We start from the raw sequence: 17469 nt of genomic DNA, 5'->3' as shown, positions 1-17469 counted from the left end.
TGTCACCAAGTCACTTCTGCATTCCTCTGTAATGTTTTATTTGAGAATAAAGATGTTGCTTTTAAAAAAGAAGCATAACTACTGATTTGCTAATGTGTTTGATGTTTGGGGAGCAGGGCAGGAGCCTCTTTTTGCCTGGAGGGGTCCGGAGGGGTGGCACTTCCAGGATTGGTGTTGATCCTGCGTGTAGTCTGTGGCCTCTGGAGCGAGGATTCCTTGCCTCGAGGACCTCGGCGCTGAGCTCCCTGGGCGGGCCTGGGCTCAGCCTCACCCTGCTTCCAGCCCTATCCTGTTACAGTTATAAAGTATGTTCCATGGCTTGACCTTCTACTCTAGAACACTTTGCACGCTATTATTCCACATTTCCTCCTGAATACCTTTCTCATCTGTCCACCGGGATGTAGTTAAGCAGAAGCAATAAATACTTCAGAGCATAAATATTTTTGTTAAGCACTAAAGTGCTTTTCTAAATCTGTGAGCACAAAAGTGACATGGAAAATTACTGAGTACATTCTAAGCTCCGGACCAAGAATGCCAGGAGAGTTTTATTTTTATGTTTAGAAAAGAAGCATGAAGTGTTGTTTGTCTGTGGGTGTGAAAAAAGTATTAAAATAGCATTTGCTAACTCTGTTGTGAAGCTTTTTTCCTGCCCTATCTTAATTGGATAAGTTCAGTCTTGTTTAAATATGTTTTCTCCTGGAGTAGATGGATGGCACAGTCTTTCTTATTTGGATTCCTTTGAGTTACTGCAGACTTTTTGACTCTTTAATTCTTATGCCTCACCTTAATGTTACTGTTTTTCAGACATTATCAAATAAAGTTTAGTTGTTAGTGTCATCCTTCAAATTTATTTATTTATTGAGTGCTTTTTTGGTTTTGTTTTTGGCTGCTCTGTGAAGCTTGTGGGATCTTAGTTCTGTGAACAGGGATTGAACCTGGGCCCTTGGCAGTGAGAGCACCGAGTCCTAACCACTAGACAACCAGGGAATTCCTTGAGTGCTAATTTTTTACCACCTTTCCTCCAGCTGTAATAGATATATTAATATAAAACTCATGAGGGTTTATTTGTGGTCATAATACCCTAACTACTTGATATGTATTTTCTCATTTAATCTGTCATGGCGCTGGTGGTAAAGAACCCACCTGGCCAATGCAGGAGACATAAGAGATGTGGTTTGACCCCTGGGTCAGAAAGATCCTCTGGAGATGGAAATGGCAACCCACTCCAGTATTCTTGCGTGGAGAATCCCATGGACAGAGGAGCCTGGCAGGCTAAAGTCCATGGGGTCACAAAGAGTTGGATACACCTGAAGAGACGTAGCACGCAAGCCTGTGAAGTGTAGTGACTATTATTTTTATCTTACAGATGAGGATATTGAGGTTCAGAGAAGTCAAGATAGTTTGCCCAAGATTTTACAGCTAGTTAAAACTCAAGCTTAGTATTCACATTTAGGACTTTCTTATATCAAAGCCCAAGCTCTTAACCCTTATTAATGTCTTTAGATTTTTTCAGGATGTATCTCCATCCTTTTCTGGCATGAGGCTAAGGAGAGGGAAAATCTCTCATCACTGGTGGTGGTACCAGTTCTCAGACTGTCGTTGCTTGATCTAAAGTGAGTTGTTAAGTAACCTTCAAGATCTGTTTCGTTTTGTGAGCTGGACAAGAGAAATTCCAGGTCTTGTAGGCAATCTCTTTCCTTTAGGTTCACTTGTGGTAAAGATGACATACGGTCATCGTTGCTAATTATACTTCCTTCCTTCCTTCCCTTGAATCTTGTCAAGGAACAGAGTCACCCACCCTCACTTCCTCTCTTTCATCCAAGAGTGCAGTGGGGACTCTTGGTCTTAAAATGTCAGGAGAGGCCATTCTTCTTTTAGATACACAAGTATTTTGTTAGCTTTCATTCTCTCTGCCTTGCTCCTGTTCAGTTAAGAGCTTCTATGATCAGTTTCCTAGCATCATCTCTTTCTACTCCTTCAGAAAAAAGAGCAGCTCTGACTTCTTAGATGATAGAATACAATGGAGTATACTGGTTTTTGGTTAGCTCAGCAGGTAAAAGAGGTATATCCAGAGTTTGCTCATATTTTGACCAGCAAACATTACAGTATAGTTTATATGGCAGGAATCGCCCCACCTCTGTAACCTTGGGGACCATCAGTAGGCTGCCAAGACCACTCTTGTAACATAAGGAAGAGAGAAGGAGGAAGAGGAAGGCGCTGAAGATGGGGGAGAAGACACTGGTGGAGCGTCCCAGCAGTTTTATATTTGGTTGTCTTCATGTGAGTTGAGTGCCACTGGTTTAGAAGCTGTTCTTATTTTCTTTGATGCATGCCTATAAGAATGTGTTCTGTATAAGCTCCTCTCAATATAGTCATTCTGCTGGTATTTCCGATTTGAGCAGCTTCTCGTCCCGTATGTGTGACCTGGTGTGTAGTGCTTGTACATAAAATAGGTCTAACACATAGGCCAGCAGATCAACTTAGAGCATCGCCACTGATCTCACTGTGTCTCTGAGGAAATAAAAACCGTGTTTAAAAAGTAAATGTCTTGCTTAGTGTTCTGCTTTTTTAGACTAAGATCTACTGTAATAAATAAGCCTTTTGTTGGAGGAGGGTGGTGTATGCGAGAACAATGACGCATGCAAGGAAAAAGGTGCAAGTTTGCTGTGGCAGGCTATGCAGCTGAGTACCCATCTTATCTGGTCTCCTTCCAAAACTAACTTTCCATGTTCCAAAGCTTTCATTGTATGCTTCCGGAGGTGGGGTGGGGGGAAGTGTGGGAGGATGCAGTGGTACTTTATCAAGGCCGGTGAATAGAAGTTGGAATACTTCAGCAGCATTGCCCGTCTACAGCCACTGTAGAGCTCTTACAATCGTAGTTTTATCCATGAATTAATATGACATCACGGGATCATGAGAACATATAAGATGAGGCTTGGTTTTCGAAATTTTCCAGGTCATTCCTAGTTCTACATCATTATTGTAATAAAATCTATAGAGTTTTAACACCTATTAAAGAAAATATAATTTTAAAAGCAAATTGTTCCTACCTGAATGGGAGGGGAGCTTGGGGGAGAATGATACATGTACAGGTATGGCTGAGCCCCTTCGCTGTTCACCTGAAACTGTCGCAACATTGTCAATTGGCTGCTGTTGTTATTGTTCAGTCGCTGAGTCGTATCCAACTCTCTTGTGACCCAGTGGACTGTAGTACTCCAGACTCCTCTGTCCATGGGATTTCCCAGCAAGAATACTGAAGTGGGTTGCCATTTCCTTCTCCAGGGGTTCTTCCCAACCCAGGGATTGAATCTATGTCACCTGCCTTGCAGGTGGATTCTTTACCACTGAGCCACCAGGGAAATCCTAATTAGCTATCAGTTCAGTTCAGTTCAGTCACTCAGTCGTGTCCAACTCGTTGCGACCCCATGAATTGCAGCACGCCAGGCCTCCCTGTCCATCACCAACTCCCGGAGTTCCCTCAGACTCATGTCCATCGAGTGGGTGATGCCATCCAGCCATCTCATCCTCTGTCGTCCCCTTCTCCTCCTGCCCCCAATCCCTCCCAGCATCAGGGTCTTTTCCAATGAGTCATCTCTTCGCATGAGGTGGCCAAAGTACTGGAGTTTCAGCTTTAGCATCATTCCTTCCAAAGAGCACCCAGGACTGATCTCTTTTAAATGGACTGGTTGGATCTCCTTGCAGTCCAAGGGACTCTCAAGAGTCTTCTCCAACACCACAGTTCAAAAGCATCAATTCTTTGGTGCTCAGCTTTCTTCACAGTCCAACTCTCACATCCATACATGACTACTGGAAAAACCATAGCCTAGACGGACCTTTGTTGGCAAAGTAATGTCTCTGCTTTTGAATATGCTATCTAGGTTGGTCATAACTTTCCTTCCAAGGAGTAAGTGTCTTTTAATTTCATGGCTGCAGTCACCCCAATACAAAATAAAGTTTTTTTTTTTTAAAAAGCAATTGCTCCTATGGAGCTGAATATGGGATTAGACCATATTAAGCAAATTATATTTCTTAAAGTAGAAGAAATATAACTAAATTCTGACATGGTTCATGGCATTGTCACTTGTATACACAAAAAGGCAAGCACTTATGTTGTCTAATTTCTAGCTAAGGAGGTTTTGACCAGTATGGTATGAAAGGACTAAACTTTTGAACTTGAACTTCAGTAATGATGCAGTTACTAATAGTGCTCTGTCAGAGGTAATTGTTACAGTAGCAACTGCTTTATTCTGAGCTAGGTCATCAGTTTCCAGGGAAACGCTTGTCTTGGGAGAAAAGGTTAAATTCAAGGTTATAGGTGAAACATTTTTTTTCCTCTCAAAGCTTTATTAAAAAACCTAAGTGATTTTTAAATGTTTAGCTCTAGAAGGGACTCAGATTGGTTGTGGAAGTGATCTGTCCCACCCTGTAGCCATTTTGTAGGGGGAACAACTTTGCATCTGCTCAGAGCCTTTAGATTGGAGGGGAGAGAGGAGCTGGGTACCAGGGCCAAAGTACTTCACTGCTAAAGGGTTGGTTATTGACTTGTAGTTTACTACTAATAGCTGACATTTATTGAACACATACTATATACCACGTACTGAGCTGTGTTGTTAAATCTAAATCCTCCGAACAGCCTTTTAAGCTGTATGCTACTGTTAACCTTCATTTTATAAAGGAGATAGAAGCTTAGAAAACTGAAGTTGGTCAGGTTGGTAAACGATCAAGTTAGGACTTGAACTTGAGTATTTCTGGCTCCAAAGAATGTCTTGGAATAAGCCCTTAGCTTCACTTCTCTCTACTTGATCATTAGTTCAACCAACCAGCACAGCTCATTTGATGCCTGCTTCACATAAGCGCTCCACAAAACTCTGAAGCTCCAAAATTGAATATGAGATGGCCCATGATCTTGAGCAGATCAGGACTGAGTGACATGTTGAAATAAGTACTGTGAGACAAAGGACCCGTGCCCAGGGCTGCGGAAATCCAGAGAAGAGATATCAGACCTTAGAGAGGGGCAGTCTAGAAAAGTTTCCTGGAAAGATGACACCAGACGAGTCCTGAAAGACGAGTAGGAATCAACTGGGTGACGGTTGAAAAGAAAGCAGGACCTCTCAGAGGCCAGAGCACTTAAAGACTTGGCGATGAAAGGGTGTGCTGGCGATACTGGATGCTTGGGGCTGGTGCACTGGGACGTACGGGGAGGGAGGAGGGTTCAGGATAGGGAACACGTGTATACCTGTGGCAGATTCATGTTGATATATGGAAAAAACAATACAATATTGTAAAGTTAAAAAATAAAATAAAAAAAAAAAATAGAAGGGGTGTGCTGGGTTCCTGCGCCTTGCAGTTGATGGGTGCAGGTGGGGAGGGCAGAGTATACTGGGTAGACAGTTGGATGTGACTCTGCCACTTCCTAGCTTTGTATCCTTGAACAAAGTCTCTACCTCTTCAATCCTCAGTTTCCTCATCTGTAAAATGGGGATAAATAATATAGCTATCCCATAGGGCTATTATAAGCATTAATTGACTATAAATCAAGACTGCTTAGCCCAATGTTTGACTTGAAGCTTGGTTTTAGAATTTTTCCAAATGCTTTCTTCATTGAAGCTGCAATTATTAATCACCATCATTATCACCATCATTCTCTAACTCCTCCTCAATATTTAAGGAAGGCAAAGACCAGATCTTATTAGTCTTATTTAGTCTTTGGGAGCAGCAGCCATACCAAAGACTAGGGAAAATTTAGATGACTTTGAATGCCATAGTGGGAGGGAGAGTGAATTTCATATTTTGTGAAGTGGCAGCAGGCTCATTTTGATAAGCACATTCCACCATAGCAGAGGTCAAGAGCCTGATCTGATGTCAGGGCTTACTTGGGGAAATTGTAAGGAGAAAAAAGCAATATTACTGTGTGTCAGTTTTGCAAAAATCATCTTTTTTGAAAAAAGAAATTTATTTACTTATTTGGCTGTGCCGGGTCTTAGCTGCAGCATGCAAACTCTTAGTTGTGGCACGTGGGATCCAGAGCCCCGACCAGGGATCACACCTGAGCCCCCTGCATTGAGAGTGCAGAGTCTTAGCCACTGGGCCACCGGGGAAGTCCCTCTAAAATTCTTCTTAAACACAGCTCTCAAACCTCTTTCCAGAGAATGCTTGTTGCCCTCCCTGATTTTTAAGCTTTCGTTCCCACTAGATTATGAGCTTCCTGAAGCCAAGAATCAGATTGTATGCATGTTGGTATCTGTGGTGTCCACAGGGTTGCTCAGTGGAAATGAGTTGAATTAGAGACAGTTAATGGTGTTCCTTAGTGTTCTGGTATTTGTCAGTAAGCAAGTGCAGGTATCAGTACGAAAAAAGATGAGACTTAATGGTGCTGCGTTATTTGGTGATTTTTATGTGCTCAGCTGTGATACTCCCCTACTTGGATGCTTTAATGATTTCGATCTTTCAAGTTCTGTACAGACAGTGGTTTTAGAGATTAAGGTATTTTATGGTAGGTGAGCAGGACAGCAGAGCTGTGTCTGTTTTAAATAGTTTTATCTCTGCTATCTAGCACGGTGCCTGGCATGTTGTAGGTCCTTGATAAATATTGGTAATAATAAACTTCTTTTAAAAAATGCGTTGTTAGGCCATTGCCCTGGAATACAATCTCAACAGAGACAACAAATTTGACTCTTACTGACTTCTCTTGGCTTATAAGTGGGAGGGTGGCCTGTGGTCAGTACAAAATTCGAGTTTGGAGAGAAACACTCTTCTGTCTCAAAGGTTGGCTTAGATGCTGTTTGATGTACACAGAGCCTTCACTTTCTCGCAGAGTCACGTCGGCGTGGTGTTGTAAAGGGAAGGTCTTTGGGCTGAATGGGTTCAGTGCGTCGGATGTGGACTTCCGGTGCCAGCTCTGTTTCGTATCCTTTTGCTTTCCTGACTCTGACTGGAGTGTTGGAGGGATGTCCCGGCCGAGTGGGAAAGCCATCCTGCAGGGCTCTCCCCTCACCCTCAGATGAGCCAACTGTGTGGCCTGAAGACCACACCCATGGCTTCCTCTGCCTCCTCTTCCCAGGCAGGTCAGAGAGAGGCCTTCCCCCAGAGCCGGTTTCCCTTCCAGTCCCCGTTTAGCATGTGACCTGGCAACACAGAGCTTTCCTACCCTTTCCCTCTGTTATCTGCACAGTGTAGGTTGGTTGAGCTGCTTTTTCCTATTGCTTTCATAATTGGATTTCCCAGTCCTTGATTCACCTCCCTTAACTGTAGGCTAGTTTTTGAAACCTCTCAGTAAGTTTTCTGTCTGGTCTTTCTTTTCCTTTTCTTTCCTTTTTTCCTTTTCTAGGCGTATGTGAGCTACCCACAAATTGGTGACTTCAGGATATGCCTTGGAAAATAGGCATAATTTACTTTAATTTTGTTATTTTATCCTTTTATTGACGTGTATTTGGCTTCCCTGGTGGCTCAGCTTTGTAAAGAATCCACCTGCAGTGCAGGAGACCTGGGTTCAATTCCTGGGTTGGGAAGATCCCCTGGAGAAGGGAACGGCTACCCACTCGAGTATTCTGGCCTGGAGAATTCCATGGACTGTATATCCATGCAGTCACAAAGAGTTGGACACGACTGAGCGACTTTCACTTACATGTCATTGGTTTACAATGCTGTGTTAGTTTTAAGTGAACAGCAAAGTGATTTAGTTTATATATATGTGCCTGTGTGTGTGTGTGTGTATGTGTATATATATTCTTTTTCAGATTCTTTTCCCTTATAGATTCTTACAAAATATTGTAGTGGTTCACTGGGCTGTATAGTAGGTCCTTATTGGTTATATTTGTTTTAATACTGACACTGGCTTAAGAGGAGCGGGTGCCGTGCAATTTGTGTTCACTTCTGCACTTACCCTTGAGAGTATAAAACCATATTTTTTTTTTTTGGTATTAAGATTTTAAAAACTCAGCTTTGTTAGGGGTATAACTGACATGTAATACTGTAATGTTCTTTTAGAATGAGCACAGTAGTGATTTGATATACATGTATACTGTGAAAGCGTTCCTTCCATCCAGTTAACGGACACATCCGTCACCTTATGTCTTTATCTGGTATTTATTATTTGGTTGGTAGAATGAAAAGATGCTTTGGAGAGTTTGACCCAAGTGCAAAAATGAACATGAACAGGTAGAAGGTCGGTACCTCTGGTGACAGTGGTTTGAGCGTTTCCAGATTCCATGAGAAGTATCAAAGCTAAAACATGGGATGTGCCAGTTTTTCATGTAAGCGTCTAAGAAGTTCCCCACATTTTGGTTTATTTTTTTGACTCCTACAGTATCAAGATTGGCCTCTGTTCATTAGTAGGAGGAGTTTCAGGATCCAGGGAGGTTGTTTTTGTTTTTGAAACAGAGGAGGAACAATAGCGGCAAATTCCAGGCATGTGTTTAGAGCAAAGGAGCACAGGGAGTGAGGACCTGGCTTTTCGCCTTCCAGTCCCTCCAGTCCCAGTTCTTTCTTCTCCTCCTGACCCTGGGTCATCTAGCAGCTTTGTCCCTCTTGTCCTAATTCTAGGAACTCAAAGAGTGCATTTCTCTTATGTGGTAATTAACTGTGTTCCACACTGTCAGCTGGTCTTGAGCGCTGAGCTCCACGTCCATGGGTAGAGACTGATTTCCCTCTATTCCTCCAAACTCTAGAAGAGTCATAATAAAGGCTCAGACTGCAGTGTATGATGGAAGATGACTTACCACATGGCCACGTAGAGACCGTGTGCGCTCCACTGCTAGCTAAGGAGCCGTCTTAGGTAAGTTACTTAAAACTTGGTGAGCTTCAGTTTACTTATCTATAATATGGGTATGATGCCTAGTAGAAGGTTGGTGATGTGAGTACTGGAAATAATGTATACACAGAGTTCAGTGTGGAGGAAATGCTCCATAAGTGGTAACTGTGACGTCTGGCTTTTGGTCTTGAACACTTAGTGATCAGCACTCATTGACCTTCACTCATTTACCCAGAGTGGTGCCAGCATCTGTACATGTCTGCTGTCCTCAAGGAATCACCACTTACATATAAAGGCTGGAGGTCTTCAGCGCCCCCTCATCATCCATCTTCATGGATTTAGACTCAGTGCAGAAGCCATCTGCGTTTGCATTTAGATTAGCCTCTGTAGTATCTGAATGGTGGAGGTCAGGAGTTGGAGTTCTAAGTCAATTGTATTTCAGATTTCTTTCCCCATCCACTTCTCCCAGCTCAGGGTCCATGGGCCCTTCTTTGTCCAGTGTGGCTTCCTCTAACGAGACCCTGTTCTTCGGTCACAGACATCCTGAAACCGAGTGGGATGCTCCTCTTCTCACTGAAGGAATCCCAGAGGCTGACTTCAGGGTGTTCAAGGGGACCTTTCCTTCCTGGAGAAACGTTCCTCTTTTCTCAGCCTGGGAGGCTTCAAGGTGCCTTTTGTCTTGACCCCTAGGAGAGACAGGAGCTGACTAGTAAGTGCTCAGAATAAAAATTACAGAACACAGTTAAGTGTTCAATAATGTTAGCTTGGCTGCTGCTGCTGGTGGTGATGGCTGTGGGAGTTAAGGGCTTGAGCTCATTTATAGTGGATCTTCCTTTCCACTGTCCTTTCAGAATGATTAGTAGCATGAATAGCCTGGTTAGACTCAGTCCAGTGGTTTCTATTCATATAAACATGTAAGTAATGTTTACGGCTAAGCCCAGGGTGTTGAGATTGCATTTGCTTTTTCACACACAATTTGATTTTTCCTTGAGTTACTAAATGCTTTACCTTTCCCTTTGCTGGCTTTTCTTTAATCATCCAAGTCTTCCCACACATCTCCAATGGCTTTGTGAAACTCCTTTTATATGACTTTCCACATGATCCAGTCTTGTCGGATAATTTCACACCCCCTCTCTTCCCTCTTGCCTCCTGGAGACATCTCTTTTGGAGCCCTCTGACTTCCTGTTCCATCTGGACTGGGAGGAGTAACACTTCCTTGTGAAGAGGCTCAAACAGTTCCCCTACTTTCAAATCTTCTCTACTCACAACCTACACACTCACAAAGCAAAACAAAACAACCTACCCATCCCAGCAAACAAAACGAAACACCTGCTATGTTGTAGCCCTCAAAGGTAGGCTAGCAGGGCCAATTTAACCCGCTCTCCCAGGTTTTTCCAGTCTGGATTTGCATTTTTTTTTTTTCTTTTTGCTGGGAGTTTCTGAAATCCCCTCCTTTCATCAAGCTTGGAGCTTTTAGCATTTGTGTCTTGTTCCTCTCCTCAGTTTGAAGTGATCTTTCAGTTGGGAGAAGAGCATAAACATCTTTATTTTGTCAATTAAACTCATCAATCTCCTAGCTTCTAGCTCCGTATTTGTAGTTACTGATTGGATTCAAGCAACTAGATGGAGCAAGGAATTGAATCTGCGTATTCCAGACTGATTTTATACTTTCTTTTCTTTTGCCGTATTCTTTTTCTTCATCTGGTACAAATGAAAACAGAACTCGGTTTATTTGTTGTTTTTTGGTGTCTTCCTCTAGCGAGAGATCTTTTCCTTCAAGTAAAGATATGGGAGGAGATGGTTGGATGGAATCACTGACTCGATGGACATGAGTTTGAGCAAGCTCTGGGAGTTAGTGATGGACAGGGAAGCCTGGCGGGCTGCAGTCCGTGGGGTTGCAAAGAGTCGGACACAACTGAGCAACTGAACTGAACAGAAAGATATGGGAAAACTGCTTCTGGGTGCTGTGTTTTCTGTTGAATCATGAGCTCATCTCAATGAGATAAGTTGTAAAGATAGCTTGTCTCATTTCACTTCTGCAACTAGAAGAAGATAAGGGGAATTTAGAGTTAATAGGGAACCACAGAGATAAAGGGCAGCAAGCTAGTACCTAAAAAGAGAAGGTAAGAAAGGAAAGATTAAGTTGGATAGTATGCACTTAGGTAGTGCATGTCATAATAAGTGTTAAATATTTGAATGTGTGATGTAGAGATGATGGCTCAGAGTTTCCCTCTTCAAGATGAAAGACTGTTAAGAAGAAGTGGATAAAATTAGAAGTAGAGATTTAAGGGTATTTTACAAAGAAGAAATTTCACCACAGTGAAGATTGTTGTTGGAATGAGTTACTGAAATATGGTCACCCTGGGCCATTTTTCTTTGCTGTGTTTAACCATCATCTGAAAGTTCTAACCTTGTGACTGAGGGCCATTACATTTTTTCCGAATCAGTTCACTCTCCCATGAGAATGTCCATGAGCAGGTAGTAGAATGGACTCTTCATTCTTCACTACTTGCTTGTTCGAGCTGTTATATTAGAATACTCATTTACCATCTTGACTTAACTGCTCTGGAGAACTAGTGATTATGACAATGTTTGAGTAAATGAAACAGTTTCAAAACACCATATGTGACAGTAAGATCAACAGAGTGTTTTAATTTTTATTCTTGTGCTGTATGTGTTTGGACCTTCCATTGCTTCTGTCTCAACTCTTGTGTTTATATGAAATAAAATGAGCTTGAATGTCACCTTCAGCCAAAAACCTGTCCATCCTTGAAGCTCTTCTTGAGCCACCAACCTTTGTCATATCCCTTTCTACTTTTTGTAGGTTATCCTAAAGCCTAAAACAGTCTCCAGATGGTTGGTGTGTGTTTTCATTTACTCCTTTCCTTCTTGCCCTTGCTAATCTCTTTACAGCTGCTCTGAGCATTGATTGCTCTTGGTTTTTATCCTTACCTAGCATTTCCTATGACTCGGTAGGGAGAGAGGGTGTCTTTACTTGTTCTTTGGGATTTCCCACAATCAGTAGTCTGTGCTGAGTGAATAATAGTTTTTGAGGAAATGATATATAAATATAAGGAAGTACATTCATTTGATGTTCAGGCCAAGTAATTTCCATGCTGCTGCTGCTGCTAAGTCACTTCAGTCATGTCCGACTGTGTGTGACCCCATAGACGGCAGCCCACCAGGCCCCACCGTCCCTGGGATTCTCCAGGCAAGAACACTGGAGTGGGTTGCCATTTCCTTCTCCAATGCATGCAAGTGAAAAGTGAAAGTGAAGTAATTTCCATAGTTACCTCTTGATGGAGGGCAACATATTGCGTTTCTCAAAAGCTGTCCTTAGAACTGCTGCTGTGTTACAGCACTGTAGCTCTGGAGAGAGGGGATGCCATTTATTGCAGGCTGGATATTGGGAGGCGTTCTGTTTCCCAGACCTCTTGTCACATGGAGCTTTGGGGCTTTGCTGTCTCCCTTTTGGCTTGAAATTTTCCTTTCTGAGGCTTTTCAGGTTTTGGGGGAGTTGTGCTGATGGTAGCCCAGTAAGGGAAGGAAGCTTTAACTTAATCTTTATACTTTGACTCTCAAGTTTAATTTCTGTTTTATCATATAGCTTTTTATTACAGTATTTAAGGAAACAAAGGTATTTCAGTCATTGTACAGGTGAAGAATTGGAAGTCTTAGCAATTTGTCATGGTTTCTGCATTTTATAGTCCTTTGGGAATCGATTTAGAATTATACAATGAGACTTGAGACTTTTAAAAACGTTTAGCTTTTGACTTGATAACACTCCCTCTTATCTATCGTAAAAAAATGATCACAAGTCTAGGCAAATCTTCTTTACCAATGGCAAAAAATCAGAGCAAAGCTTTCAGCAGTGGAGAAATGTTGATCTTTCCCATAGAATATGATGTAACAGTTTAAACTTGTTTTTTAAAAATTTTCTGTAATATCGGAAGAGAAAAAGTGAGGAGTTAGGAGTGAGAAAGAAGGAAACAGCTCAATGTTGTACAGTTCCAACTATGTAAACAAATTTAAAATATACTTAATTAAAAGAATGGGATAAAATGGGCAGATGTTTTATATTGAACTGAGTCATGACATTATGAGTGACTTTATTTTTTCCTTTTAATTTTCTATAATTTCCAATTTTCTTTTAATTAATTTATAAACACAAAACCTTAAAGATTATTAAAAGTTTTAAAGGGAGAAAAAGAATGACATTTCTAACTCTAATAATTCAAAAGAATGAAAACTCATGCATGTTCGACAATTACGTGACTTTGAAAGTTGCACAGTTTTGTCAGACTCTTTGTGTCCCCATGGACTATACAGTCCATGGAATTCTCCAGGCCAGAATACTGGAGTGGGGAGTCTTTCCCTTTTCCAGGGAATCTTCCTAACCCAGGGATCGAACCCAGGTCTCCTGCATTGCAGGTGGATTCTTTACCAGCTGAGCCACAAGGGAAGCCTTGTGATTAAGTGGCTTTAATTAGTTCTAATTTTGAAAAGGAATGCTAGATCCCAAGTGACTTTTTTCCTTTTGCTTTTACTCAAGGGATGATTATATATGATGCTGAAAGCCATATGGTTAGTGAGATAGTGTTCTAAATATTGGTATTTATCAAGAGGGCATATATGGCAAATGTGCATCCTGCCGTATAATCTAATGGTGAAAGACTGGACTTTGGAGGGAACCTCTGGCATCTGCTTGCTTAGGGACTGGCCAGGTTGTATAGTCTGTTGTCTTACCTGTAGATTGGGATTGTGATGATTAATTGATATGATGCATGAAAAGTCTTTCGGAGAAGGCAGTGGCACCCCACTCCAGTACTCTTGCCTGGAAAATCCCATGGATGGAGGAGCCTAGAAGGCTGCAGTCCATGGGGTCGCTGAGGGTCGAACATGACTGAGCGACTTCACTTTCACTTTTTACTTTCATGCATTGGAGAAGGAAGTGGCAACCCACTCCAGTGTTCTTGCCTGGAGAATCCCAGGGATGGGGAAGCTTGGTGGGTTGCCGTCTATGGGGTCACACAGAGTCGGACACGACTGAAGTGACTTAGCAAAAAAAATCAAAATGAAAAGTCTTTAGCTCAGTTTTGGCACATAGCAGTTAATCACTCAAATGATGCTGTGACTGAAGTGATAAATGATAGCTGATATAATACTACTCCTGAAGGAAGACTGCTTCCAAATTTCCTTCGTATAGTATTTAGGAGAGGCAGAGACTAAGTGGTTTAAAGTAAATTTTTGTGTGTGTGTAATACAGTATTAATACTCCAAAAGCTATAAAGACAAAGTAGATGTTCTGCTTGCCCTTCATCTCTCTGAGGATGGATGGAAATGTTCTTCACCTTTTTCCGAGCTTGTGTAAGCAGAAACGTTCAAGATGACTGGCTGTGCTGTTTTCCCCCTTTTATTAACTTTTCCAGGAAGCCAATAGTTATAGAATTTTTAATAAGTGTTGCTCTGAGTTCATAGGTTCAGATATTCCTAATTTATTAATAACTGCATGATACCAAAAATAATGTGACAATTACAGAATTTATGTGGTCATAACTCTACTAGGGGTTGTTCTTAGTCCCACTCTCTGCTATAGATAATGTTTACTGCAGCATCCTTGCATGTAACCTTAAGATCCATTGCTTTTATTTCCAGTTAGTTTTCCCAAAGTGGCATTGTTGAGTCAGAATATGTGTTACTTACAGTGCAGAAGGATTTGGGGTTATAGAAGTTGTGTAAAACATTGTTAGTTCCTGCCCTCTAACAATCTAGTTGAAAAGCAGATATGCATTTTTCCCCAGGGATTTCTTTCTTTTTCTGCTTATGTACAAAGATTTCAGTAGATGTTGTTTATTTCCAGGGGAATTTGAAATCCTTAACATTTTAAAATATAAATCAGAGCAAAAGGGGCCCTCTTGGATGAGATTTACTTTGTATAGTCTTTGCTGCATTTGTTAGATATGAATTTTTAGAATTGTATATGTGTAAGTTTTTCAGTTTTTAAGAGCTCAAAGTCCCAATTGCGAACTGAAGTACTTGACATTTGCCCTGGTCCTAACAGGGCTCACACCGTAGAGATCACAGACATCCCCTGTGCAGGGAAAGGGTCACACCATGTGCAGTGTCTCCTTTCTCAAGGCCCAGACTTGCTCTGCGAGATGCAGGCAGCTGAACAGATCTTCAGGTTTGAGGTCACTGATCCTAACACAAAGAAAATGTTCTTACAACAGTGAAGTTACTATGCTATGCTAGAGGTAGACAGATTTTTGTACTGTCACTCAGAACTACTTAGTACAACGTAAGTTTTACCAAGTACCCACTCTGTGTGTGTGTGTGTGTGTGTGTGTGTGTTTGTGTGTGTGTCTACCTACCAGGTAAGGGACAAAGAAAAGAAAGGATAGTTAGGGTGGGTTTGCCATGCATTGGTGCATATGTGTACGTAGTCTTCCTACATGAAGGGACGTACTTGTCGCATGACCATCTATCAATATGTAGAAGCTTTGTTTTCTCCCATTAGTAATTAACATTTGATTGCATCAGTTGGGATTATGCAACTCTCTGACAGCTGACACTAGTTCATACCTGTTTCCATTCTTTCTCCCCCTGATTCAGCATCTTGGCTCCCGAGAGGTGGTTGTATTATAATACTTTAGAACCCACTTGGCTGTGTTCCTGACTCAGTGGGGTGGTCACGTAGCTGAAGCTCATGGGCGTCCTGTCATGGTTCTCCATCAGCGGGACCAGTAATTGCTTGTTTCTCATTCATGTTTCACCTCCTTATGATGAATAGCCTTAACTTTAAGCATTCCAAAACCATTGATTTGTTGGAAAACTGTTTTTGTTTTTTTAATTCTTTGGGGACTTGGCGATAGTCTGGGTTTTCTTGGGCTTCCTGCAATATTCAGTGAAATAACAGTAACAAGGGCAGCAAGAGAGAACAGCCGCAGGGCGGACCACATGCCAGGCGCTGGGCCAGCCCCCAAGTGGCGCTAAACTCCTCTCATTCCTCCAACGGCTCTCTGAGGGCTGGGATTCTTATCACCCCCCCATGTTACAAATGGAGAAAGTGAGGTGGCTGTGAAGTGGCTCGTGCATGGAAACGAGTCCACATCAGGGCGAGGCTCACTGATGGGGCTGGAGAGACTCGGGAATAAGGCGACGCGCCCAGGGAAGCCAGCGCTGGATGGCGCAGACCCGGAGGGAGAGAATGGGCAGAGGTGCTTGGCTGCTGCCTCTGCAGAGGAAGTGACACAGATGAGTCCTCCCATCCGACAGCCCTGGACAGGGAACTCAGGGCAGGAAGGAAGCGGAGGAAAGGGAGGTGTGGAAACTGGGCTGAGGGAGTTCACTTGCTGCAGCCTCTCACGAAGAGCCCCTGCTCTTCATCAGCTTTGTCCCTTCAGGGTGTTCATCCCAAGGGCAGGGGGGTGAAGCAAGTGAAAGGTGTGTTTTCCTTCAGCCAGGTTTTTTTTTTTTTTTTTTAATTTTCACAAGTGAGTCACATGACCAGGCTGGAACCCCTCGGTGACGGCTCTTGCGATTGTTTCTGAAATTGGTTTTTGAAGAGGTTGTTTGTGACCTGCTAGGATTGACCCACTGGGTGGTATAGACCACAGACCAGGACTGTAGGAGGAAAGCCATTTAGGTAAGAGGCCTCGGGGGTAGGGGGGTGTGCCGTGGGCCAAACAGGACCTCGTCCTGCTGCCGTGGCCTCTGGATAGCACATGCTAGGGCTGAAGATGGCTCAGCCGCCTCAGGGTCTGCCTCCGCCATGTCTGAGTCATGTATCTGGGGGGAGCAGCGGCAGGCTGCAGAGGGCGTGCCGCAGTCCTCCTGATAGAATGTGGTGGCTTGCTTCAGTCACTGTCATTTTCCTGCCACCAGGTCATGGCTTCCAACCTGCTTCCTGGATTTTATTAGAATGGTTCCTTGAGTCAGAATGTGGCAGGTCAGATAGTGTCATTAGGAACTGGTGAGATCTTGAGCTCTGCAGCCTTGATGCCCTATCCTGTGAAATGGGGCATTAGGAGGTGCCATCTCCTAGGGCCTTTGGAGTTAAAGCTCAGCAGGGCACCCCTGGCCTCGAATCTCCTTTAAACACGGAGGTGCCCATCATTGCCTTCTTCATGTTCTGACACTTGCAGGAATTGCCCAGTCTGGTCACCGACTGCGATTGGCTTGAACATTCCAGGACACACATCCCCATGCTGTGGGTGTAGACACTGACAGAAGAAAGAGCTGGAATTGAGAGCTGCAGATTCTACGGTCTCTCAAAGAAGGGTGGAGTCTTTAGGACAAAGCATTCCTGGCATGAATAGACAGAGAGAACTCATTTAAGGAGTAAACCCGAGTCAGGTATTTTGATACAGGTGATTATGCAAGTTGGACAGAGAAGAATCCCTTATCTTATGCCTGATTGATTGTTCTCTGTATTTTATCCAACTTGTCACTTTACCTACCAAAAGAGCTATTCCTGTCATCTTTTAAAAATGAAATGAAAAACTCCACTGTCAATTTGATCTATTTAGATGTAAGGTTTACTTTGGAAGGGCAAGAGGGGTTGGGTTGGAGGGAAAATATTGACCCTATTTTTCTGAAAAATACCTCTTGCAAAGTAGGCACTGTTATCTGTTATACCAGGTTACTTTCAAAGTACCATTTAAGAAATACTTCTTCATTAAAAAAAAAAAAAAAAGCTTTTTAATATGGAAAAGATGGCA

At 42.6% G+C, this 17469-nt stretch overlaps 1 protein-coding gene across 5 annotated transcripts in view; it reads left to right on the top strand.

Annotated features, from left to right (window-relative positions):
• Positions 1 to 17469, top strand: part of PTPN14 (protein tyrosine phosphatase non-receptor type 14) — a 190279-nt gene that overhangs the window by 44781 nt on the left and 128029 nt on the right. Inside the window, exon 2 of one of the 5 annotated variants that reach the window (XM_044942703.2) lies at positions 8667 to 8773. The exons of the other annotated variants lie outside the window; for them this stretch is intronic. The gene's annotated coding sequence lies outside the window, so the exon portion shown is untranslated. The remainder of the gene's footprint in view (positions 1 to 8666; positions 8774 to 17469) is intronic. 5 annotated transcript variants of the gene reach the window in all.

Source organism: Bubalus bubalis, chromosome 5 (genome assembly GCF_019923935.1).
Source record: "Bubalus bubalis isolate 160015118507 breed Murrah chromosome 5, NDDB_SH_1, whole genome shotgun sequence".
Classification (NCBI taxonomy): domain Eukaryota; kingdom Metazoa; phylum Chordata; class Mammalia; order Artiodactyla; family Bovidae; genus Bubalus; species Bubalus bubalis.
The sequence above is the reverse complement of the archived record's forward strand: the minus strand, read 5'-3'. Positions and strand labels throughout refer to the sequence as shown.